This window comes from Brienomyrus brachyistius, chromosome 2 (genome assembly GCF_023856365.1).
Source record: "Brienomyrus brachyistius isolate T26 chromosome 2, BBRACH_0.4, whole genome shotgun sequence".
NCBI classification, from domain to species: domain Eukaryota; kingdom Metazoa; phylum Chordata; class Actinopteri; order Osteoglossiformes; family Mormyridae; genus Brienomyrus; species Brienomyrus brachyistius.
In genome coordinates this window covers 40,439,100-40,461,956 of record NC_064534.1, presented here as the reverse complement: position 1 = coordinate 40,461,956, position 22,857 = coordinate 40,439,100, and the positions used below count along the sequence as shown (strand labels likewise).

At 44.3% G+C, this 22,857-nt stretch overlaps 17 non-coding genes and 2 pseudogenes across 17 annotated transcripts; all 19 read right to left on the bottom strand.

Annotated features, from left to right (window-relative positions):
- Positions 1 to 562: 562 nt before the first annotated feature.
- LOC125734958 (5S ribosomal RNA) lies at positions 563 to 681 on the bottom strand. The gene has a single exon (XR_007394259.1). It is a non-coding gene; the product is annotated as a 5S ribosomal RNA (ribosomal RNA).
- Positions 682 to 1,755: 1,074 nt separating this feature from the next.
- LOC125735852 (5S ribosomal RNA) lies at positions 1,756 to 1,874 on the bottom strand. The gene has a single exon (XR_007395138.1). It is a non-coding gene; the product is annotated as a 5S ribosomal RNA (ribosomal RNA).
- Positions 1,875 to 2,948: 1,074 nt separating this feature from the next.
- LOC125737063 (5S ribosomal RNA) lies at positions 2,949 to 3,067 on the bottom strand. Its single transcript, XR_007396329.1, has one exon. It is a non-coding gene; the product is annotated as a 5S ribosomal RNA (ribosomal RNA).
- Positions 3,068 to 4,137: 1,070 nt separating this feature from the next.
- LOC125730798 (5S ribosomal RNA) lies at positions 4,138 to 4,256 on the bottom strand. Its single transcript, XR_007391088.1, has one exon. It is a non-coding gene; the product is annotated as a 5S ribosomal RNA (ribosomal RNA).
- Positions 4,257 to 5,334: 1,078 nt separating this feature from the next.
- Positions 5,335 to 5,453, bottom strand: LOC125735997 (5S ribosomal RNA). The gene has a single exon (XR_007395281.1). It is a non-coding gene; the product is annotated as a 5S ribosomal RNA (ribosomal RNA).
- A 1,072-nt stretch (positions 5,454 to 6,525) lies between these two features.
- Positions 6,526 to 6,644, bottom strand: LOC125730797 (5S ribosomal RNA). The gene has a single exon (XR_007391087.1). It is a non-coding gene; the product is annotated as a 5S ribosomal RNA (ribosomal RNA).
- A 1,076-nt stretch (positions 6,645 to 7,720) lies between these two features.
- LOC125736414 (5S ribosomal RNA) lies at positions 7,721 to 7,839 on the bottom strand. Its single transcript, XR_007395693.1, has one exon. It is a non-coding gene; the product is annotated as a 5S ribosomal RNA (ribosomal RNA).
- Positions 7,840 to 8,924: 1,085 nt separating this feature from the next.
- On the bottom strand, positions 8,925 to 9,043 carry LOC125736088 (5S ribosomal RNA). The gene has a single exon (XR_007395371.1). It is a non-coding gene; the product is annotated as a 5S ribosomal RNA (ribosomal RNA).
- A 1,080-nt stretch (positions 9,044 to 10,123) lies between these two features.
- On the bottom strand, positions 10,124 to 10,242 carry LOC125736672 (5S ribosomal RNA). The gene has a single exon (XR_007395947.1). It is a non-coding gene; the product is annotated as a 5S ribosomal RNA (ribosomal RNA).
- Positions 10,243 to 11,322: 1,080 nt separating this feature from the next.
- Positions 11,323 to 11,441, bottom strand: LOC125731619 (5S ribosomal RNA; annotated as a pseudogene).
- A 1,077-nt stretch (positions 11,442 to 12,518) lies between these two features.
- On the bottom strand, positions 12,519 to 12,637 carry LOC125736329 (5S ribosomal RNA). The gene has a single exon (XR_007395610.1). It is a non-coding gene; the product is annotated as a 5S ribosomal RNA (ribosomal RNA).
- A 1,078-nt stretch (positions 12,638 to 13,715) lies between these two features.
- Positions 13,716 to 13,834, bottom strand: LOC125731556 (5S ribosomal RNA; annotated as a pseudogene).
- A 1,077-nt stretch (positions 13,835 to 14,911) lies between these two features.
- Positions 14,912 to 15,030, bottom strand: LOC125734928 (5S ribosomal RNA). Its single transcript, XR_007394230.1, has one exon. It is a non-coding gene; the product is annotated as a 5S ribosomal RNA (ribosomal RNA).
- Positions 15,031 to 16,107: 1,077 nt separating this feature from the next.
- LOC125735039 (5S ribosomal RNA) lies at positions 16,108 to 16,226 on the bottom strand. Its single transcript, XR_007394338.1, has one exon. It is a non-coding gene; the product is annotated as a 5S ribosomal RNA (ribosomal RNA).
- Positions 16,227 to 17,305: 1,079 nt separating this feature from the next.
- LOC125735769 (5S ribosomal RNA) lies at positions 17,306 to 17,424 on the bottom strand. The gene has a single exon (XR_007395059.1). It is a non-coding gene; the product is annotated as a 5S ribosomal RNA (ribosomal RNA).
- Positions 17,425 to 18,504: 1,080 nt separating this feature from the next.
- LOC125734384 (5S ribosomal RNA) lies at positions 18,505 to 18,623 on the bottom strand. Its single transcript, XR_007393698.1, has one exon. It is a non-coding gene; the product is annotated as a 5S ribosomal RNA (ribosomal RNA).
- Positions 18,624 to 19,703: 1,080 nt separating this feature from the next.
- On the bottom strand, positions 19,704 to 19,822 carry LOC125735768 (5S ribosomal RNA). The gene has a single exon (XR_007395058.1). It is a non-coding gene; the product is annotated as a 5S ribosomal RNA (ribosomal RNA).
- Positions 19,823 to 20,896: 1,074 nt separating this feature from the next.
- Positions 20,897 to 21,015, bottom strand: LOC125736558 (5S ribosomal RNA). The gene has a single exon (XR_007395836.1). It is a non-coding gene; the product is annotated as a 5S ribosomal RNA (ribosomal RNA).
- A 1,082-nt stretch (positions 21,016 to 22,097) lies between these two features.
- LOC125732675 (5S ribosomal RNA) lies at positions 22,098 to 22,216 on the bottom strand. Its single transcript, XR_007392048.1, has one exon. It is a non-coding gene; the product is annotated as a 5S ribosomal RNA (ribosomal RNA).
- Positions 22,217 to 22,857: the final 641 nt, after the last annotated feature.

The window sequence follows — 22,857 nt, the reverse complement described above, 5'->3', positions numbered from 1 at the left end:
TAAAAATTCACCAGACCGCTTCTACCACCAGCAAAGAAGTTTCCATCCCTAATTCTTCTGTGATTCCCACTAACCTAAACATTAAGCTGGCATTGAAGGGTGTGAATTACCCCGGCCAACCTGCTCTTTTAAATACAGCTTTCAGCAAGTTTTGAAAGGAGGAGAAGAGCAGATAATATGCCAATAATATCGAATATTCTGTGGCGAAGTGGTTTTTGCATAGAAAACAAAGCGGTGAGTTTAAGAGGAATTATATCAGTACTTTGTTTAAAACTGTGTGTAACAAACTGTCTCTTTATTATTAACAATAAGTTGTAAAACGTGAATGTGGAGTGACAGTCTTCAAGTTTGTCAGAAGATCGCGCCCTGGTGGAATAAAGGCACGAACAGCTTACAGCACCTAGAATTACCAGGCAGTATTTAGAGTAAAACGGTGTGTAAAGGCTGCCTTTATGAATGAGAGAAAAAAAATATATATATAAAATAGTAAAATGGAAGGGGAGTGATAGATTTAAATTAATCGTGAAGTGGAGCGCCCCCTGTATAAAGTAAAAGTGAGAAAAGCTTACAGCACCTGGTATTCCGAGGAGGTCTCCCATCCAAGTACTAACCAGACCCTAGCCTGCTTAGCTTCCGAGATCAGACGAGATCGGGCGCGTTCAGGGTGGTATGGCCGTAAGCGAGAGACGCTACCAAAAATAGCCCTATTGCATTACACGCGTCTATACATGCCAGTTAGTCCCATTGGATCCTACTCCTGTTTTTTTTTTTTTTTATCTGACTCACACTGCAGCACCACCATCCAATCGGCAGCACCGGACCCACACCAAACATTCACCAAACTACTCATCCGGCAGCCTACCACAATTATTCCATTCTTTCCGCATCCGCACACTTCCTTCTCTTTAACTCCTTTTCACTACCGCACAGGTTAATCGCTGCACGTCCCCCGCCGGCAAACATTACTCCTTTGCCAACCTTTTGCAGGCTTCTCTTAACAACCCTCTGTTATCAACTCCGCTAACAGCCACAAAATCTCTGCCGCACGAAGCCCACTGGTAGCTGTTGAATCACATGCTTCCCCAAAACGTCGCGCTGTCAGAACACTGGGAGCTACACACACTAACAAGTCCATACTGCAGGCTGCAGCCAGAACAATTTTCTACATTCAAACATCGACAGCCTCTTCTCTCTAAAAATTCACCAGACCGCTTCTACCACCAGCAAAGAAGTTTCCATCCCTAATTCTTCTGTGATTCCCACTAACCTAAACATTAAGCTGGCATTGAAGGGTGTGAATTACCCCGGCCAACCTGCTCTTTTAAATACAGCTTTCAGCAAGTTTTGAAAGGAGGAGAAGAGCAGATAATATGCCAATAATATCGAATATTCTGTGGCGAAGTGGATTTTGCATAGAAAACAAAGCGGTGAGTTTAAGAGGAATTATATCAGTACTTTGTTTAAAACTGTGTGTAACAAACTGTCTCTTTATTATTAACAATAAGTTGTAAAACGTGAATGTGGAGTGACAGTCTTCAAGTTTGTCAGAAGATCGCGCCCTGGTGGAATAAAGGCACGAACAGCTTACAGCACCTAGAATTACCAGGCAGTATTTAGAGTAAAACGGCGTGTAAAGGCTGCCTTTATGAATGAGAGAAAAAAAATATATATATAAAATAGTAAAATGGAAGGGGAGTGATAGATTTAAATTAATCGTGAAGTGGAGCGCCCCCTGTATAAAGTAAAAGTGAGAAAAGCTTACAGCACCTGGTATTCCGAGGAGGTCTCCCATCCAAGTACTAACCAGACCCTAGCCTGCTTAGCTTCTGAGATCAGACGAGATCAGGCGCGTTCAGGGTGGTATGGCCATAAGCAAGAGCCGCGAACAAAAACAGCACTTTTGCATTACACGACTCTATACATGCCAGTTAGTCCCATTGGATCCTACTCCTGTTTTTTTTTTTTTTTATCTGACTCACACTGCAGCACCACCATCCAATCGGCAGCGCCGCACCCACACCAAACATTCACCAAACTACTCAGCCGGCAGCCTACCACAATTATTCCATTCTTTCCGCATCCGCACACTTCCTTCTCTTTAAGTCCTTTACACTACCGCACAGGTTAATCGCCGCACGTCCCCCGCCGGCAAACATTACTCCTTTGCCTACCTCATGCAGGCTTCTCTTAACGACCCTCTGTTATCAACTCCGCTAACAGCCACAAAATCTCTGCCGCACGAAGCCCACTGGTAGCTGTTGAATCACATGCTTCCCCAAAACGTCGCGCTGTCAGAACACTGGGAGCTACACACACTAACAAGTCCATACTGCAGGCTGCAGCCAGAACAATTTTCTACATTCAAACATCGACAGCCTCTTCTCTCTAAAAATTCACCAGACCGCTTCTACCACCAGCAAAGAAGTTTCCATCCCTAATTCTTCTGTGATTCCCACTAACCTAAACATTAAGCTGGCATTGAAGGGTTTGAATTACCCCGGCCAACCTGCTCTTTTAAATACAGCTTTTTGCAAGTTTTGAAAGGAGGAGAAGAGCAGACCTTGCTATGCCAACAATATGAAGTCTTCTGTGGCGAAGTGGTTTTTGCATAGAAAACAAAGCGGTGAGTTGAAGAGGAATTATATCAGTACTTTGTTTAAAACTGTGTGTAAAAAGCTGTCTCTTTATTATTAACAATAAGTTGTAAAACGTGAATGGGGAGTGACAGTCTTCAAGTTTGTGAGAAGATCGTGCCCTGGTGGAATAAAGGCACGAACAGCTTACAGCACCTAGAATTACCAGGCAGTATTTAGAGTAAAACGTGTTTAAAAGCTGCCTTTATGAATGAGAGAAAAAAGAAATATATAAAATAGTAAAATGGAAGGGGAGTGATAGATTTAAATTAATCGTGAAGTGGAGCGCCCCCTGTATAAAGTAAAAGTGAGAAAAGCTTACAGCACCTGGTATTCCGAGGAGGTCTCCCATCCAAGTACTAACCAGAACCTACCCTGCTTGGCTTCCGAAATCGGATGAGATCGGGCGTGTTCAGGGTGGTATGGCCATAAGCGAGAGATGCTACCAAAAACAGCCCTTTTGCATTACACGCGTCTATACATGCCAGTTAGTCCCATTGGATCCTACTCCTGTTTTTTTTTTTTTTATCTGACTCACACTGCAGCACCACCATCCAATCGGCAGCGCCGGACCCACACCAAACATTCACCAAACTACTCAGCCGGCAGCCTACCACAATTATTCCATTCTTTCCGCATCCGCACACTTCCTTCTTTTTAACTCCTTTTCACTACCGCACAGGTTAATCGCCGCACGTCCCCCGCCGGCAAACATTACTCATTTGCCTACTGCATGCAGGCTTCTCTTAACGACCCTCTGTTATCAACTCCGCTAACAGCCACAAAATCTCCGCCGCACGAAGCCCACTGGTAGCTGCTGAATCACATGCTTCCCCAAAACGTCGCGCTGTCAGAACACTGGGAGCTACACACACCAACAAGTCCATACTGCAGGCTGCAGCCAGAACAATTTTCTACATTCAAACATCGACGGCCTCTTCTCTCTAAAAATTCACCAGACCGCTTCTACCACCAGCAAAGAAGTTTCCATCCCTAATTCCTCTGTGATTCCCACTAACCTAAACATTAAGCTGGCATTGAAGGGTGTGAATTACGCCGGCCAATCTGTTCTTTTAAATACAGCTTTTAGCAAGTTTTGAAAGGAGAAGAGCAGAACTTGCTATGCCAATAATATCGAGTCTTCTGTGGCGAAGTGGTTTTTGCATAGAAAACAAAGCGGTCAGTTGAAGAGGAATAATATCAGTACTTTGTTTAAAACTGTGTGTAAAAAGCTGTCTCTTTATCATTAACAATAAGTTGTAAAACGTGAATGGGGAGTGACAGTCTTCAAGTTTGTGAGAAGATCGCGCCCTGGTGGAATAAAGGCACGAACAGCTTACAGCACCTAGAATTACCAGGAAGTATTTAGAGTAAAACGGTGTGTAAAAGCTGCCTTTATGAATGAGATAAAAATATATATATATATATAAAATAGTAAAATGGAAGGGGAGTGATAGATTTAAATTAATCGTGAAGTGGAGCGCCCCCTGTATAAAGTGAGAAAAACTTACAGCACCTGGTATTCCCAGGTGGCCTCCCATCCAAGTACTAACCAGACCCTAACCTGCTTAGCTTCCGAGATCAGACGAGATCAGGCGTGTTCAGGGTGGTATGGCCGTTAGCGAGAGATGCTACCAAAAACATCCCTTTTGCATTACACGCCTCTATACATGCCAGTTGGTCCCATTGGATCCTACTAATGTTCTTTTTTTTTTTTTATCTGACTCACACTGCAGCCCCACCATCCAATCGGCAGCGCCGGACCCACACCAAACATTCACCAAACTACTCAGCCGGCAGCCTACCACAATTATTCCATTCTTTCCGCATCCGCACACTTCCTTCTTTTTAACTCCTTTTCACTACCGCACAGGTTAATCGCCGCACGTCCCCCGCCGGCAAACATTACTCCTTTGCCTACTGCATGCAGGCTTCTCTTAACGACCCTCTGTTATCAACTCCGCTAACAGCCACAAAATCTCCGCCGCACGAAGCCCACTGGTAGCTGCTGAATCACATGCTTCCCCAAAACGTCGCGCTGTCAGAACACTGGGAGCTACACACACCAACAAGTCCATACTGCAGGCTGCAGCCAGAACAATTTTCTACATTCAAACATCGACGGCCTCTTCTCTCTAAAAATTCACCAGACCGCTTCTACCACCAGCAAAGAAGTTTCCATCCCTAATTCCTCTGTGATTCCCACTAACCTAAACATTAAGCTGGCATTGAAGGGTGTGAATTACCCCGGCCAATCTGTTCTTTTAAATACAGCTTTTAGCAAGTTTTGAAAGGAGAAGAGCAGAACTTGCTATGCCAATAATATCGAGTCTCCTGTGGCGAAGTGGTTTTTGCATAGAAAACAAAGCGGTCAGTTGAAGAGGAATAATATCAGTACTTTGTTTAAAACTGTGTGTAAAAAGCTGTCTCTTTATCATTAACAATAAGTTGTAAAACGTGAATGGGGAGTGACAGTCTTCAAGTTTGTGAGAAGATCGCGCCATGGTGGAATAAAGGCACGAACAGCTTACAGCACCTAGAATTACCAGGAAGTATTTAGAGTAAAACGGTGTGTAAAAGCTGCCTTTATGAATGAGAGAAAAAAAAATATATATATATAAAATAGTTAAATGGAAGGGGAGTGATAGATTTAAATTAATCGTGAAGTGGAGCGCCCCCTGTATAAAGTAAAAGTGAGAAAAGCTTACAGCACCTGGTATTCCCAGGTGGTTTCCCATCCAAGTACTAACCAGACCCTAACCTGCTTAGCTTCCGAGATCAGACGAGATCAGGCGTGTTCAGGGTGGTATGGCCGTAAGCGAGAGATGCTACCAAAAACATCCCTTTTGCATTACACGCCTCTATACATGCCAGTTGGTCCCATTGGATCCTACTAATGTTCTTTTTTTTTTTTTATCTGACTCACACTGCAGCCCCACCATCCAATCGGCAGCGCCGGACCCACACCAAACATTCACCAAACTACTCAGCCGGCAGCCTACCACAATTATTCCATTCTTTCCGCATCCGCACACTTCCTTCTTTTTAACTCCTTTTCACTACCGCACAGGTTAATCGCCGCACGTCCCCCGCCGGCAAACATTACTCCTTTGCCTACTGCATGCAGGCTTCTCTTAACGACCCTCTGTTATCAACTCCGCTAACAGCCACAAAATCTCCGCCGCACGAAGCCCACTGGTAGCTGCTGAATCACATGCTTCCCCAAAACGTCGCGCTGTCAGAACACTGGGAGCTACACACACCAACAAGTCCATACTGCAGGCTGCAGCCAGAACAATTTTCTACATTCAAACATCGACGGCCTCTTCTCTCTAAAAATTCACCAGACCGCTTCTACCACCAGCAAAGAAGTTTCCATCCCTAATTCCTCTGTGATTCCCACTAACCTAAACATTAAGCTGGCATTGAAGGGTGTGAATTACCCCGGCCAATCTGTTCTTTTAAATAGAGCTTTCAGCAAGTTTTGAAAGGAGAAGAGCAGAACTTGCTATGCCAATAATATCGAGTCTTCTGTGGCGAAGTGGTTTTTGCATAGAAAACAAAGCGGTCAGTTGAAGAGGAATAATATCAGTACTTTGTTTAAAACTGTGTGTAAAAAGCTGTCTCTTTATCATTAACAATAAGTTGTAAAACGTGAATGGGGAGTGACAGTCTTCAAGTTTGTGAGAAGATCGCGCCCTGGTGGAATAAAGGCACGAACAGCTTACAGCACCTAGAATTACCAGGAAGTATTTAGAGTAAAACGGTGTGTAAAAGCTGCCTTTATGAATGAGATAAAAATATATATATATATATAAAATAGTAAAATGGAAGGGGAGTGATAGATTTAAATTAATCGTGAAGTGGAGCGCCCCCTGTATAAAGTGAGAAAAACTTACAGCACCTGGTATTCCCAGGTGGCCTCCCATCCAAGTACTAACCAGACCCTAACCTGCTTAGCTTCCGAGATCAGACGAGATCAGGCGTGTTCAGGGTGGTATGGCCGTTAGCGAGAGATGCTACCAAAAACATCCCTTTTGCATTACACGCCTCTATACATGCCAGTTGGTCCCATTGGATCCTACTAATGTTCTTTTTTTTTTTTTATCTGACTCACACTGCAGCCCCACCATCCAATCGGCAGCGCCGGACCCACACCAAACATTCACCAAACTACTCAGCCGGCAGCCTACCACAATTATTCCATTCTTTCCGCATCCGCACACTTCCTTCTTTTTAACTCCTTTTCACTACCGCACAGGTTAATCGCCGCACGTCCCCCGCCGGCAAACATTACTCCTTTGCCTACTGCATGCAGGCTTCTCTTAACGACCCTCTGTTATCAACTCCGCTAACAGCCACAAAATCTCCACCGCACGAAGCCCACTGGTAGCTGCTGAATCACATGCTTCCCCAAAACGTCGCGCTGTCAGAACACTGGGAGCTACACACACCAACAAGTCCATACTGCAGGCTGCAGCCAGAACAATTTTCTACATTCAAACATCGACGGCCTCTTCTCTCTAAAAATTCACCAGACCGCTTCTACCACCAGCAAAGAAGTTTCCATCCCTAATTCCTCTGTGATTCCCACTAACCTAAACATTAAGCTGGCATTGAAGGGTGTGAATTACCCCGGCCAATCTGTTCTTTTAAATAGAGCTTTCAGCAAGTTTTGAAAGGAGAAGAGCAGAACTTGCTATGCCAATAATATCGAGTCTTCTGTGGCGAAGTGGTTTTTGCATAGAAAACAAAGCGGTCAGTTGAAGAGGAATAATATCAGTACTTTGTTTAAAACTGTGTGTAAAAAGCTGTCTCTTTATCATTAACAATAAGTTGTAAAACGTGAATGGGGAGTGACAGTCTTCAAGTTTGTGAGAAGATCGCGCCCTGGTGGAATAAAGGCACGAACAGCTTACAGCACCTAGAATTACCAGGAAGTATTTAGAGTAAAACGGTGTGTAAAAGCTGCCTTTATGAATGAGAGAAAAAAAAATATATATATAAAATAGTAAAATGGAAGGGGAGTGATAGATTTAAATTAATCGTGAAGTGGAGCGCCCCCTGTATAAAGTAAAAGTGAGAAAAGCTTACAGCACCTGGTAATCCCAGGTGGTCTCCCATCCAAGTACTAACCAGACCCTACCCTGCTTGGCTTCCGAGATCAGACGAGATCAGGCGTGTTCAGGGTGGTATGGCCGTAAGCGGGAGATGCCACCAAAAACATCCCTTTTGCATTACACGCCTCTATACATGCCAGTTGGTCCCATTGGATCCTACTAATGTTCTTTTTTTTTTTTTTTATCTGACTCACACTGCAGCCCCACCATCCAATCGGCAGCGCCGGACCCACACCAAACATTCACCAAACTACTCAGCCGGCAGCCTACCACAATTATTCCATTCTTTCCGCATCCGCACACTTCCTTCTTTTTAACTCCTTTTCACTACCGCACAGGTTAATCGCCGCACGTCCCCCGCCGGCAAACATTACTCCTTTGCCTACTGCATGCAGGCTTCTCTTAACGACCCTCTGTTATCAACTCCGCTAACAGCCACAAAATCTCCGCCGCACGAAGCCCACTGGTAGCTGCTGAATCACATGCTTCCCCAAAACGTCACGCTGTCAGAACACTGGGAGCTACACACACCAACAAGTCCATACTGCAGGCTGCAGCCAGAACAATTTTCTACATTCAAACATCGACGGCCTCTTCTCTCTAAAAATTCACCAGACCGCTTCTACCACCAGCAAAGAAGTTTCCATCCCTAATTCCTCTGTGATTCCCACTAACCTAAACATTAAGCTGGCATTGAAGGGTGTGAATTACCCTGGCCAATCTGTTCTTTTAAATACAGCTTTTAGCAAGTTTTGAAAGGAGAAGAGCAGAGCTTGCTATGCCAATAATATCGAGTCTTCTGTGGCGAAGTGGTTTTTGCATAGAAAACAAAGCGGTCAGTTGAAGAGGAATAATATCAGTACTTTGTTTAAAACTGTGTGTAAAAAGCTGTCTCTTTATCATTAACAATAAGTTGTAAAACGTGAATGGGGAGTGACAGTCTTCAAGTTTGTGAGAAGATCGCGCCCTGGTGGAATAAAGGCACGAACAGCTTACAGCAGCTAGAATTACCAGGAAGTATTTAGAGTAAAACGGTGTGTAAAAGCTGCCTTTATGAATGAGAGAAAAAATATATAGTTATATATATATAAAATAGTAAAACGGAAGGGGAGTGATAGATTTAAATTAATCGTGAAGTGGAGTGCCCCCTGTATAAAGTAAAAGTGAGAAAAGCTTACAGCACCTGGTATTCCCAGGTGGTCTCCCATCCAAGTACTAACCAGAACCTACCCTGCTTAGCTTCCGAGATCAGACAAGATCGGGCGTGTTCAGGGTGGTATGGCCATAAGCGAGAGATGCTACCAAAAACAGCCCTTTTGCATTACACGCCTCTATACATGCCAGTTGGTCCCATTGGATCCTACTAATGTTCTTTTTTTTTTTTTTTATCTGACTCACACTGCAGCACCACCATCCAATCGGCAGCGCCGGACCCACACCAAACATTCACCAAACTACTCAGCCGGCAGCCTACCACAATTATTCCATTCTTTCCGCATCCGCACACTTCCTTCTTTTTAACTCCTTTTCACTACCGCACAGGTTAATCGCCGAACGTCCCCCGCCGGCAAACATTACTCCTTTGCCTACTGCATGCAGGCTTCTCTTAACGACCCTCTGTTATCAACTCCGCTAACAGCCACAAAATCTCCGCCGCACGAAGCCCACTGGTAGCTGCTGAATCACATGCTTCCCCAAAACGTCGCGCTGTCAGAACACTGGGAGCTACACACACCAACAAGTCCATACTGTAGGCTGCAGCCAGAACAATTTTCTACATTCAAACATCGACGGCCTCTTCTCTCTAAAAATTCACCGGACCGCTTCTACCACCAGCAAAGAAGTTTCCATCCCTAATTCCTCTGTGATTCCCACTAACCTAAACATTAAGCTGGCATTGAAGGGTGTGAATTACCCTGGCCAATCTGTTCTTTTAAATACAGCTTTTAGCAAGTTTTGAAAGGAGAAGAGCAGAGCTTGCTATGCCAATAATATCGAGTCTTCTGTGGCGAAGTGGTTTTTGCATAGAAAACAAAGCGGTCAGTTGAAGAGGAATAATATCAGTACTTTGTTTAAAACTGTGTGTAAAAAGCTGTCTCTTTATCATTAACAATAAGTTGTAAAACGTGAATGGGGAGTGACAGTCTTCAAGTTTGTGAGAAGATCGCGCCCTGGTGGAATAAAGGCACGAACAGCTTACAGCACCTAGAATTACCAGGAAGTATTTAGAGTAAAACGGTTTCTAAAAGCTGGCTTTATGAAAGAGAGAAAAATATATATATATATATAAAATAGTAAAATGGAAGGGGAGTGCTAGATTTAAATTAATCGTGAAGTGGAACGCCCCCTGTATAAAGTAAAAGTGAGAAAAGCTTACAGCACCTGGTATTCCCAGGAGGTCTCCCATCCAAGTACTAACCAGACCCTACCTTGTTTGGCTTCCGAGATCAGATGAGATCAGGCGTGTTCAGGGTGGTATGACCATAAGCGAGAGATGTTACCACAAACAGCCCTTTTGCATTACACGCGTCTATACATGCCAGTTAGTCCCATTGGATTCTACTCCTGGTTTTTTTTTTTTTTATCTGACTCACACTGCAGCACCACCATCCAATCGGCAGCGCCGGACCCACACCAAACATTCACCAAACTACTCAGCCGGCAGCCTACCACAATTATTCCATTCTTTCCGCATCCGCACACTTCCTTCTTTTTAACTCCTTTTCACTACCGCACAGGTTAATCGCCGCACGTCCCCCGCCGGCAAACATTACTCCTTTGTCTACTGCATGCAGGCTTCTCTTAACGACCCTCTGTTATCAACTCCGCTAACAGCCACAAAATCTCCGCCGCACGAAGCCCACTGGTAGCTGCTGAATCACATGCTTCCCCAAAACGTCGCGCTGTCAGAACACTGGGAGCTACACACACCAACAAGTCCATACTGTAGGCTGCAGCCAGAACAATTTTCTACATTCAAACATCGACGGCCTCTTCTCTCTAAAAATTCACCAGACCGCTTCTACCACCAGCAAAGAAGTTTCCATCCCTAATTCCTCTGTGATTCCCACTAACCTAAACATTAAGCTGGCATTGAAGGGTGTGAATTACCCTGGCCAATCTGTTCTTTTAAATACAGCTTTTAGCAAGTTTTGAAAGGAGAAGAGCAGAGCTTGCTATGCCAATAATATCGAGTCTTCTGTGGCGAAGTGGTTTTTGCATAGAAAACAAAGCGGTCAGTTGAAGAGGAATAATATCAGAACTTTGTTTAAAACTGTGTGTAAAAAGCTGTCTCTTTATCATTAACAATAAGTTGTAAAACGTGAATTGGGAGTGACAGTCTTCAAGTTTGTGAGAAGATCGCGCCCTGGTGGAATAAAGGCACGAACAGCTTACAGCACCTAGAATTACCAGGAAGTATTTAGAGTAAAACGGTGTGTAAAAGCTGCCTTTATGAATGAGAGAAAAAAAAAAAATATATATATATATAATAGTAAAATGAAAGGGGAGTGATAGATTTAAATTAATCGTGAAGTGGAGCGCCCCCTGTATAAAGTAAAAGTGAGAAAAGCTTACAGCACCTGGTAATCCCAGGTGGTCTCCCATCTAAGTACTAACCAGACCATACCCTGCTTGGCTTTCGAGATCAGACGAGATCGGGCGTGTTCAGGGTGGTATGGCCGCAAGCGAGAGATGCTACCAAAAACAGCCCTTTTGCATTACACGCGTCTATACATGCCAGTTAGTCCCATTGGATCCTACTCCTGGTTTTTTTTTTTTTTGTCTAACTCACACTGCAGCACCACCATCCAATCGGCAGCGCCGGACCCACACCAAACATTCACCAAACTACTCAGCCGGCAGCCTACCACAATTATTCCATTCTTTCCGCATCCGCACACTTCCTTCTTTTTAACTCCTTTTCACTACCACACAGGTTAATCGCCGCACGTCCCCCGCCGGCAAACATTACTCCTTTGCCTACTGCATGCAGGCTTCTCTTAACGACCCTCTGTTATCAACTCCGCTAACAGCCACAAAATCTCCGCCGCACGAAGCCCACTGGTAGCTGCTGAATCACATGCTTCCCCAAAACGTCGCGCTGTCAGAACACTGGGAGCTACACACACCAACAAGTCCATACTGTAGGCTGCAGCCAGAACAATTTTCTACATTCAAACATCGACGGCCTCTTCTCTCTAAAAATTCACCAGACCGCTTCTACCACCAGCAAAGAAGTTTCCATCCCTAATTCCTCTGTGATTCCCACTAACCTAAACATTAAGCTGGCATTGAAGGGTGTGAATTACCCTGGCCAATCTGTTCTTTTAAATACAGCTTTTAGCAAGTTTTGAAAGGAGAAGAGCAGAGCTTGCTATGCCAATAATATCGAGTCTTCTGTGGCGAAGTGGTTTTTGCATAGAAAACAAAGCGGTCAGTTGAAGAGGAATAATATCAGTACTTTGTTTAAAACTGTGTGTAAAAAGCTGTCTCTTTATCATTAACAATAAGTTGTAAAACGTGAATGGGGAGTGACAGTCTTCAAGTTTGTGAGAAGATCGCGCCCTGGTGGAATAAAGGCACGAACAGCTTACAGCACCTAGAATTACCAGGAAGTATTTAGAGTAAAACGGTTTCTAAAAGCTGGCTTTATGAAAGAGAGAAAAAAATATATATATATATAAAATAGTAAAATGGAAGGGGAGTGCTAGATTTAAATTAATCGTGAAGTGGAGCGCCCCCTGTATAAAGTAAAAGTGAGAAAAGCTTACAGCACCTGGTATTCCCAGGAGGTCTCCCATCCAAGTACTAACCAGACCCTACCTTGTTTGGCTTCCGAGATCAGATGAGATCAGGCGTGTTCAGGGTGGTATGGCCATAAGCGAGAGATGCTACCACAAACAGCCCTTTTGCATTACACGCGTCTATACATGCCAGTTAGTCCCATTGGATTCTACTCCTGGTTTTTTTTTTTTTTATCTGACTCACACTGCAGCACCACCATCCAATCGGCAGCGCCGGACCCACACCAAACATTCACCAAACTACTCAGCCGGCAGCCTACCACAATTATTCCATTCTTTCCGCATCCGCACACTTCCTTCTTTTTAACTCCTTTTCACTACCGCACAGGTTAATCGCCGCACGTCCCCCGCCGGCAAACATTACTCCTTTGCCTACTGCATGCAGGCTTCTCTTAACGACCCTCTGTTATCAACTCCGCTAACAGCCACAAAATCTCCGCCGCACGAAGCCCACTGGTAGCTGCTGAATCACATGCTTCCCCAAAACGTCGCGCTGTCAGAACACTGGGAGCTACACACACCAACAAGTCCATACTGTAGGCTGCAGCCAGAACAATTTTCTACATTCAAACATCGACGGCCTCTTCTCTCTAAAAATTCACCAGACCGCTTCTACCACCAGCAAAGAAGTTTCCATCCCTAATTCCTCTGTGATTCCCACTAACCTAAACATTAAGCTGGCATTGAAGGGTGTGAATTACCCTGGCCAATCTGTTCTTTTAAATACAGCTTTTAGCAAGTTTTGAAAGGAGAAGAGCAGAGCTTGCTATGCCAATAATATCGAGTCTTCTGTGGCGAAGTGGTTTTTGCATAGAAAACAAAGCGGTCAGTTGAAGAGGAATAATATCAGAACTTTGTTTAAAACTGTGTGTAAAAAGCTGTCTCTTTATCATTAACAATAAGTTGTAAAACGTGAATGGGGAGTGACAGTCTTCAAGTTTGTGAGAAGATCGCGCCCTGGTGGAATAAAGGCACGAACAGCTTACAGCACCTAGAATTACCAGGAAGTATTTAGAGTAAAACGGTGTGTAAAAGCTGCCTTTATGAATGAGAGAAAAAAAAAATATATATATATATAATAGTAAAATGGAAGGGGAGTGATAGATTTAAATTAATCGTGAAGTGGAGCGCCCCCTGTATAAAGTAAAAGTGAGAAAAGCTTACAGCACCTGGTAATCCCAGGTGGTCTCCCATCTAAGTACTAACCAGACCATACCCTGCTTGGCTTCCGAGATCAGACGAGATCAGGCGTGTTCAGGGTGGTATGGCCGCAAGCGAGAGATGCTACCAAAAACAGCCCTTTTGCATTACACGCGTCTATACATGCCAGTTAGTCCCATTGGATCCTACTCCTGGTTTTTTTTTTTTTGTCTAACTCACACTGCAGCACCACCATCCAATCGGCAGCGCCGGACCCACACCAAACATTCACCAAACTACTCAGCCGGCAGCCTACCACAATTATTCCATTCTTTCCGCATCCGCACACTTCCTTCTTTTTAACTCCTTTTCACTACCACACAGGTTAATCGCCGCACGTCCCCCGCCGGCAAACATTACTCCTTTGCCTACTGCATGCAGGCTTCTCTTAACGACCCTCTGTTATCAACTCCGCTAACAGCCACAAAATCTCCGCCGCACGAAGCCCACTGGTAGCTGCTGAATCACATGCTTCCCCAAAACGTCGCGCTGTCAGAACACTGGGAGCTACACACACCAACAAGTCCATACTGCAGGCTGCAGCCAGAACAATTTTCTACATTCAAACATCGACGGCCTCTTCTCTCTAAAAATTGACCAGACCGCTTCTACCACCAGCAAAGAAGTTTCCATCCCTAATTCCTCTGTGATTCCCACTAACCTAAACATTAAGCTGGCATTGAAGGGTGTGAATTACCCCGGCCAATCTGTTCTTTTAAATACAGCTTTTAGCAAGTTTTGAAAGGAGAAGAGCAGAACTTGCTATGCCAATAATATCGAGTCTTCTGTGGCGAAGTGGTTTTTGCATAGAAAACAAAGCGGTCAGTTGAAGAGGAATAATATCAGTACTTTGTTTAAAACTGTGTGTAAAAAGCTGTCTCTTTATCATTAACAATAAGTTGTAAAACGTGAATGGGGAGTGACAGTCTTCAAGTTTGTGAGAAGATCGCGACCTGGTGGAATAAAGGCACGAACAGCTTACAGCACCTAGAATTACCAGGAAGTATTTAGAGTAAAACGGTTTCTAAAAGCTGCCTTTATGAATGAGAGAAAAAAAATATAAATATATATAAAATAGTAAAATGGAAGGGGAGTGATAGATTTAAATTAATCGTGAAGTGGAGCGCCCCCTGTATAAAGTAAAAGTGAGAAAAGCTTACAGCACCTGGTATTCCCAGGTGGTTTTCCATCCAAGTACTAACCAGACCCTACCCTGCTTAGCTTCCAAGATCAGACGAGATCGGGTGTGTTCAGGGTGGTATGGCCGTAAGCGAGAGATGCTACCAAAAACAGCCATTTTGCATTACACGCGTCTATACATGCCAGTTAGTCCCATTGGATCCTACTCCTGGTTTTTTTTTTTTTATCTGACTCACACTGCAGCCCCACCATCCAATCGGCAGCGCCGGACCCACACCAAACATTCACCAAACTACTCAGCCGGCAGCCTACCACAATTATTCCATTCTTTCCGCATCCGCACACTTCCTTCTTTTTAACTCCTTTTCACTACCACACAGGTTAATCGCCGCACGTCCCCCGCCGGCAAACATTACTCCTTTGCCTACTGCATGCAGGCTTCTCTTAACGACCCTCTGTTATCAACTCCGCTAACAGCCACAAAATCTCCGCCGCACGAAGCCCACTGGTAGCTGCTGAATCACATGCTTCCCCAAAACGTCGCGCTGTCAGAACACTGGGAGCTACACACACCAACAAGTCCATACTGCAGGCTGCAGCCAGAACAATTTTCTACATTCAAACATCGACGGCCTCTTCTCTCTAAAAATTCACCAGACCGCTTCTACCACCAGCAAAGAAGTTTCCATCCCTAATTCCTCTGTGATTCCCACTAACCTAAACATTAAGCTGGCATTGAAGGGTGTGAATTACCCCGGCCAATCTGTTCTTTTAAATACAGCTTTTAGCAAGTTTTGAAAGGAGAAGAGCAGAACTTGCTATGCCAATAATATCGAGTCTTCTGTGGCGAAGTGGTTTTTGCATAGAAAACAAAGCGGTCAGTTGAAGAGGAATAATATCAGTACTTTGTTTAAAACTGTGTGTAAAAAGCTGTCTCTTTATCATTAACAATAAGTTGTAAAACGTGAATGGGGAGTGACAGTCTTCAAGTTTGTGAGAAGATCGCGACCTGGTGGAATAAAGGCACGAACAGCTTACAGCACCTAGAATTACCAGGAAGTATTTAGAGTAAAACGGTTTCTAAAAGCTGCCTTTATGAATGAGAGAAAAAAAATATAAATATATATAAAATAGTAAAATGGAAGGGGAGTGATAGATTTAAATTAATCGTGAAGTGGAGCGCCCCCTGTATAAAGTAAAAGTGAGAAAAGCTTACAGCACCTGGTATTCCCAGGTGGTTTCCCATCCAAGTACTAACCAGACCCTACCCTGCTTAGCTTCCAAGATCAGACGAGATCGGGCGTGTTCAGGGTGGTATGGCCATAAGCGAGAGATGCTACCAAAAACAGCCATTTTGCATTACACGCGTCTATACATGCCAGTTAGTCCCATTGGATCCTACTCCTGGTTTTTTTTTTTTTTATCTGACTCACACTGCAGCCCCACCATCCAATCGGCAGCGCCGGACCCACACCAAACATTCACCAAACTACTCAGCCGGCAGCCTACCACAATTATTCCATTCTTTCCGCATCCGCACACTTCCTTCTTTTTAACTCCTTTTCACTACCGCACAGGTTAATCGCCGCACGTCCCCCGCCGGCAAACATTACTCCTTTGCCTACTGCATGTAGGCTTCTCTTAACGACCCTCTGTTATCAACTCCGCTAACAGCCACAAAATCTCCGCCGCACGAAGCCCACTGGTAGCTGCTGAATCACATGCTTCCCCAAAACGTCGCGCTGTCAGAACACTGGGAGCTACACACACCAACAAGTCCATACTGCAGGCTGCAGCCAGATCAATTTTCTACATTCAAACATCGACGGCCTCTTCTCTCTAAAAATTCACCAGACCGCTTCTACCACCAGCAAAGAAGTTTCCATCCCTAATTCCTCTGTGATTCCCACTAACCTAAACATTAAGCTGGCATTGAAGGGTGTGAATTACCCCGGCCAATCTGTTCTTTTAAATACAGCTTTTAGCAAGTTTTGAAAGGAGAAGAGCAGAACTTGCTATGCCAATAATATCGAGTCTTCTGTGGCGAAGTGGTTTTTGCATAGAAAACAAAGCGGTCAGTTGAAGAGGAATAATATCAGTACTTTGTTTAAAACTGTGTGTAAAAAGCTGTCTCTTTATCATTAACAATAAGTTGTAAAACGTGAATGGGGAGTGACAGTCTTCAAGTTTGTGAGAAGATCGCGCCCTGGTGGAATAAAGGCACGAACAGCTTACAGCACCTAGAATTACCAGGAAGTATTTAGAGTAAAACGGTTTCTAAAAGCTGCCTTTATGAATGAGAGAAAAAAAAAAATATATATATATGAAATAGTAAAATGGAAGGGGAGTAATAGATTTAAATTAATCGTGAAGTGGAGCGCCCCCTGTATAAAGTAAAAGTGAGAAAAGCTTACAGCACCTGGTATTCCCAGGAGGTCTCCCATCCAAATACTAACCAGACCCTACGCTGCTTGGCTTCCGAGATCAGATGAGATCGGGCGTGTTCAGGGTGGTATGGCCGTAAGCGAGAGATGCTACCAAAAACAGCCCTTTTGCATTACACGCGTCTATACATGCCAGTTAGTCCCATTGGATCCTACTCCTGGTTTTTTTTTTTTTTTTATCTGACTCACACTGCAGCCCCACCATCCAATCGGCAGCGCCGGACCCACACCAAACATTCACCAAACTACTCAGCCGGCAGCCTACCACAATTATTCCATTCTTTCCGCATCCGCACACTTCCTTCTCTTTACCTCCTTTTCACTACCTCACAGGTTAATCGCTGCACGTCCCCCGCCGGCAAACATTACTCCTTTGCCTACTGCATGCAGGCTTCTCTTAACGACCCTCTGTTATCAACTCCGCTAACAGCCACAAAATCTCCGCCGCACGAAGCCCACTGGTAGCTGCTGAATCACATGCTTCCCCAAAACGTCGCGCTGTCAGAACACTGGGAGCTACACACACCAACAAGTCCATACTGCAGGCTGCAGCCAGAACAATTTTCTACATTCAAACATCGACGGCCTCTTCTCTCTAAAAATTCACCAGACCGCTTCTACCACCAGCAAAGAAGTTTCCATCCCTAATTCCTCTGTGATTCCCACTAACCTAAACATTAAGCTGGCATTGAAGGGTGTGAATTACCCCGGCCAATCTGTTCTTTTAAATACAGCTTTTAGCAAGTTTTGAAAGGAGAAGAGCAGAACTTGCTATGCCAATAATATCGAGTCTTCTGTGGCGAAGTGGTTTTTGCATAGAAAACAAAGCGGTCAGTTGAAGAGGAATAATATCAGTACTTTGTTTAAAACTGTGTGTAAAAAGCTGTCTCTTTATCATTAACAATAAGTTGTAAAACGTGAATGGGGAGTGACAGTCTTCAAGTTTGTGAGAAGATCGCGACCTGGTGGAATAAAGGCACGAACAGCTTACAGCACCTAGAATTACCAGGAAGTATTTAGAGTAAAACGGTTTCTAAAAGCTGCCTTTATGAATGAGAGAAAAAAAATATAAATATATATAAAATAGTAAAATGGAAGGGGAGTGATAGATTTAAATTAATCGTGAAGTGGAGCGCCCCCTGTATAAAGTAAAAGTGAGAAAAGCTTACAGCACCTGGTATTCCCAGGTGGTTTCCCATCCAAGTACTAACCAGACCCTACCCTGCTTAGCTTCCAAGATCAGATGAGATCGGGCGTGTTCAGGGTGGTATGGCCATAAGCGAGAGATGCTACCAAAAACAGCCATTTTGCATTACACGCGTCTATACATGCCAGTTAGTCCCATTGGATCCTACTCCTGGTTTTTTTTTTTTTTATCTGACTCACACTGCAGCCCCACCATCCAATCGGCAGCGCCGGACCCACACCAAACATTCACCAAACTACTCAGCCGGCAGCCTACCACAATTATTCCATTCTTTCCGCATCCGCACACTTCCTTCTTTTTAACTCCTTTTCACTACCGCACAGGTTAATCGCCGCACGTCCCCCGCCGGCAAACATTACTCCTTTGCCTACTGCATGTAGGCTTCTCTTAACGACCCTCTGTTATCAACTCCGCTAACAGCCACAAAATCTCCGCCGCACGAAGCCCACTGGTAGCTGCTGAATCACATGCTTCCCCAAAACGTCGCGCTGTCAGAACACTGGGAGCTACACACACCAACAAGTCCATACTGCAGGCTGCAGCCAGATCAATTTTCTACATTCAAACATCGACGGCCTCTTCTCTCTAAAAATTCACCAGACCGCTTCTACCACCAGCAAAGAAGTTTCCATCCCTAATTCCTCTGTGATTCCCACTAACCTAAACATTAAGCTGGCATTGAAGGGTGTGAATTACCCCGGCCAATCTGTTCTTTTAAATACAGCTTTTAGCAAGTTTTGAAAGGAGAAGAGCAGAACTTGCTATGCCAATAATATCGAGTCTTCTGTGGCGAAGTGGTTTTTGCATAGAAAACAAAGCGGTCAGTTGAAGAGGAATAATATCAGTACTTTGTTTAAAACTGTGTGTAAAAAGCTGTCTCTTTATCATTAACAATAAGTTGTAAAACGTGAATGGGGAGTGACAGTCTTCAAGTTTGTGAGAAGATCGCGCCCTGGTGGAATAAAGGCACGAACAGCTTACAGCACCTAGAATTACCAGGAAGTATTTAGAGTAAAACGGTTTCTAAAAGCTGCCTTTATGAATGAGAGAAAAAAAAAATATATATATATATGAAATAGTAAAATGGAAGGGGAGTGATAGATTTAAATTAATCGTGAAGTGGAGCGCCCCCTGTATAAAGTAAAAGTGAGAAAAGCTTACAGCACCTGGTATTCCCAGGAGGTCTCCCATCCAAATACTAACCAGACCCTACGCTGCTTGGCTTCCGAGATCAGATGAGATCGGGCGTGTTCAGGGTGGTATGGCCGTAAGCGAGAGATGCTACCAAAAACAGCCCTTTTGCATTACACGCGTCTATACATGCCAGTTAGTCCCATTGGATCCTACTCCTGGTTTTTTTTTTTTTTTTATCTGACTCACACTGCAGCCCCACCATCCAATCGGCAGCGCCGGACCCACACCAAACATTCACCAAACTACTCAGCCGGCAGCCTACCACAATTATTCCATTCTTTCCGCATCCGCACACTTCCTTCTCTTTACCTCCTTTTCACTACCTCACAGGTTAATCGCTGCACGTCCCCCGCCGGCAAACATTACTCCTTTGCCTACCTCTTGCAGGATTCTCTTAACAACCCTCTGTTATCAACTCCGCTAACAGCCACAAAATCTCTGCCGCACGAAGCCCACTGGTAGCTGTTGAATCACATGCTTCTCCAAAACGTCGCGCTGTCAGAGCACTGGGAGCTACACACACCAACAAGTCCATACTGCAGGCTGCAGCCAGAACAATTTTCTACATTCAAACATCGACAGCCTCTTCTCTCTAAAAATTCACTAGACCGCTTCTACCACCAGCAAAGAAGTTTCCATCCCTAATTCTTCTGTGATTCCCACTAACCTAAACATTAAGCTGGCATTGAAGGGTGTAAATTACCCCGGCCAACCTGCTCTTTTAAATACAGCTTTTAGCAAGTTTTGAAAGGAGGAGAAGAGCAGATAATATGCCAATAATATCGAATATTCTGTGGCGAAGTGGTTTTTGCATAGAAAACAAAGCGGTGAGTTGAAGAGGAATTATATTAGTACTTTGTTTAAAACTGTGTGTAAAAAGCTGTCTCTTTATTATTAACAATAAGTTGTAAAACGTGAATGGGGAGTGACAGTCTTCAAGTTTGTGAGAAGATCGCGCCCTGGTGGAATAAAGGCACGAACAGCTTACAGCACCTAGAATTACCAGGCAGTATTTAGAGTAAAACGGTGTGTAAAAGCTGCCTTTATGAATGAGAGAAAAAAGAAATATATAAAATAGTAAAATGGAAGGGGAGTGATACATTTAAATTAATCGTGAAGTGGAGCGCCCCCTGTATAAAGTAAAAGTGAGAAAAGCTTACAGCACCTGGTATTCCCAGGCGGTCTCCCATTCAAGTACTAACCAGACCCTAGCCTGTTTAGCTTCCAAGATCAGACGAGATCGGGCGCGTTCAGGGTGGTATGGCCGTAAGCGAGAGACGCTACCAAAAATAGCCCTTTTGCATTACACGCGTCTATACATGCCAGTTAGTCCCATTGGATCCTACTCCTGTTTTTTTTTTTTTTTTTATCTGACTCACACTGCAGCCCCACCATCCAATCGGCAGTGCCGGAACCACACCAAACATTCACCAAACTACTCAGCCGGCAGCCTACCACAATTATTCCATTCTTTCCGCATCCGCACACTTCCTTCTCTTTAACTCCTTTTCACTACCGCACAGGTTAATCGCCGCACGTCCCCCGCCGGCAAACATTACTCCTTTGCCTACCTCATGCAGGCTTCTCTTAACAACCCTGTGTTATCAACTCCGCTAACAGCCACAAAATCTCTGCCGCACGAAGCCCACTGGTAGCTGTTGAATCACATGCTTCCCCAAAACGTCGCGCTGTCAGAACACTGGGAGCTACACACACCAACAAGTCCATACTGCAGGCTGCATCCAGAACAATTTTCTACATTGAAACATCGACGGCCTCTTCTCTCTAAAAATTCACCAGACCGCTTCTACCACCAGCAAAGAAGTTTCCATCCCTAATACCTCTGTTATTCCCACTAACCTAAACATTAATCTGGCATTGAAGGGTGTGAATTACCCCGGCCAACCTGCTCTTTTAAATAAAGCTTTTAGCAAGTTTTGAAGGGAGGAGAAGAGCAGACCTTGCTTTGCCAATAATATCGAGTCTTCTGTGGCGAAGTGGTTTTTGCATAGAAAACAAAGCGGTGAGTTGAAGAGGAATTATATCAGTACTTTGTTTAAAACTGTGTGTAAAAAGCTGTCTCTTTATCATTAACAATAAGTTGTAAAACGTGAATGGGGAGTGACAGTCTTCAAGTTTGTGAGAAGATCGCGCCCTGGTGGAATAAAGGCACGAACAGCTTACAGCACCTAGAATTACCAGGCAGTATTTAGAGTAAAACGTGTGTAAAAGCTGCCTTCATGAATGAGAGAAAAAAAAAATATATATATATAAAATAGTAAAATGGAAGGGGAGTGATAGATTTAAATTAATCGTGAAGTGGAGCGCCCCCTGTATAAAGTAAAAGTGAGATAAGCTTACAGCACCTGGTATTCCCAGGAGGTCTCCCATCCAAGTACTAACCAGACCCTACCCTGCTTGGCTTCCGAGATCGGATGAGATCGGGCGTGTTCAGGGTGGTATGGCCATAAGCGAGAGATGCGACCAAAAACAGCCCTTTTGCATTACACGCGTCTATACATGCCAGTTAGTCCCATTGGATCCTACTAATGTTCTTTTTTTTTTTTTTATCTGACTCACACTGCAGCCCCACCATCCAATCGGCAGCGTCGGACCCACACCAAACATTCACCAAACTACTCAGCCAGCAGCCTACCACAATTGTTCCATTCTTTCCGCATCCGCACACTTCCTTCTCTTTAACTCCTTTTCACTACCTCACAGGTTAATCGCTGCACGTCCCCCGCCGGCAAACATTACTCCTTTGCCTACCTCTTGCAGGATTCTCTTAACAACCCTCTGTTATCAACTCCGCTAACAGCCACAAAATCTCTGCCGCACGAAGCCCACTGGTAGCTGTTGAATCACATGCTTCTCCAAAACGTCGCGCTGTCAGAGCACTGGGAGCTACACACACCAACAAGTCCATACTGCAGGCTGCAGCCAGAACAATTTTCTACATTCAAACATCGACAGCCTCTTCTCTCTAAAAATTCACCAGACCGCTTCTACCACCAGCAAAGAAGTTTCCATCCCTAATTCTTCTGTGATTCCCACTAACCTAAACATTAAGCTGGCATTGAAGTGTGTAAATTACCCCGGCCAACCTGCTCT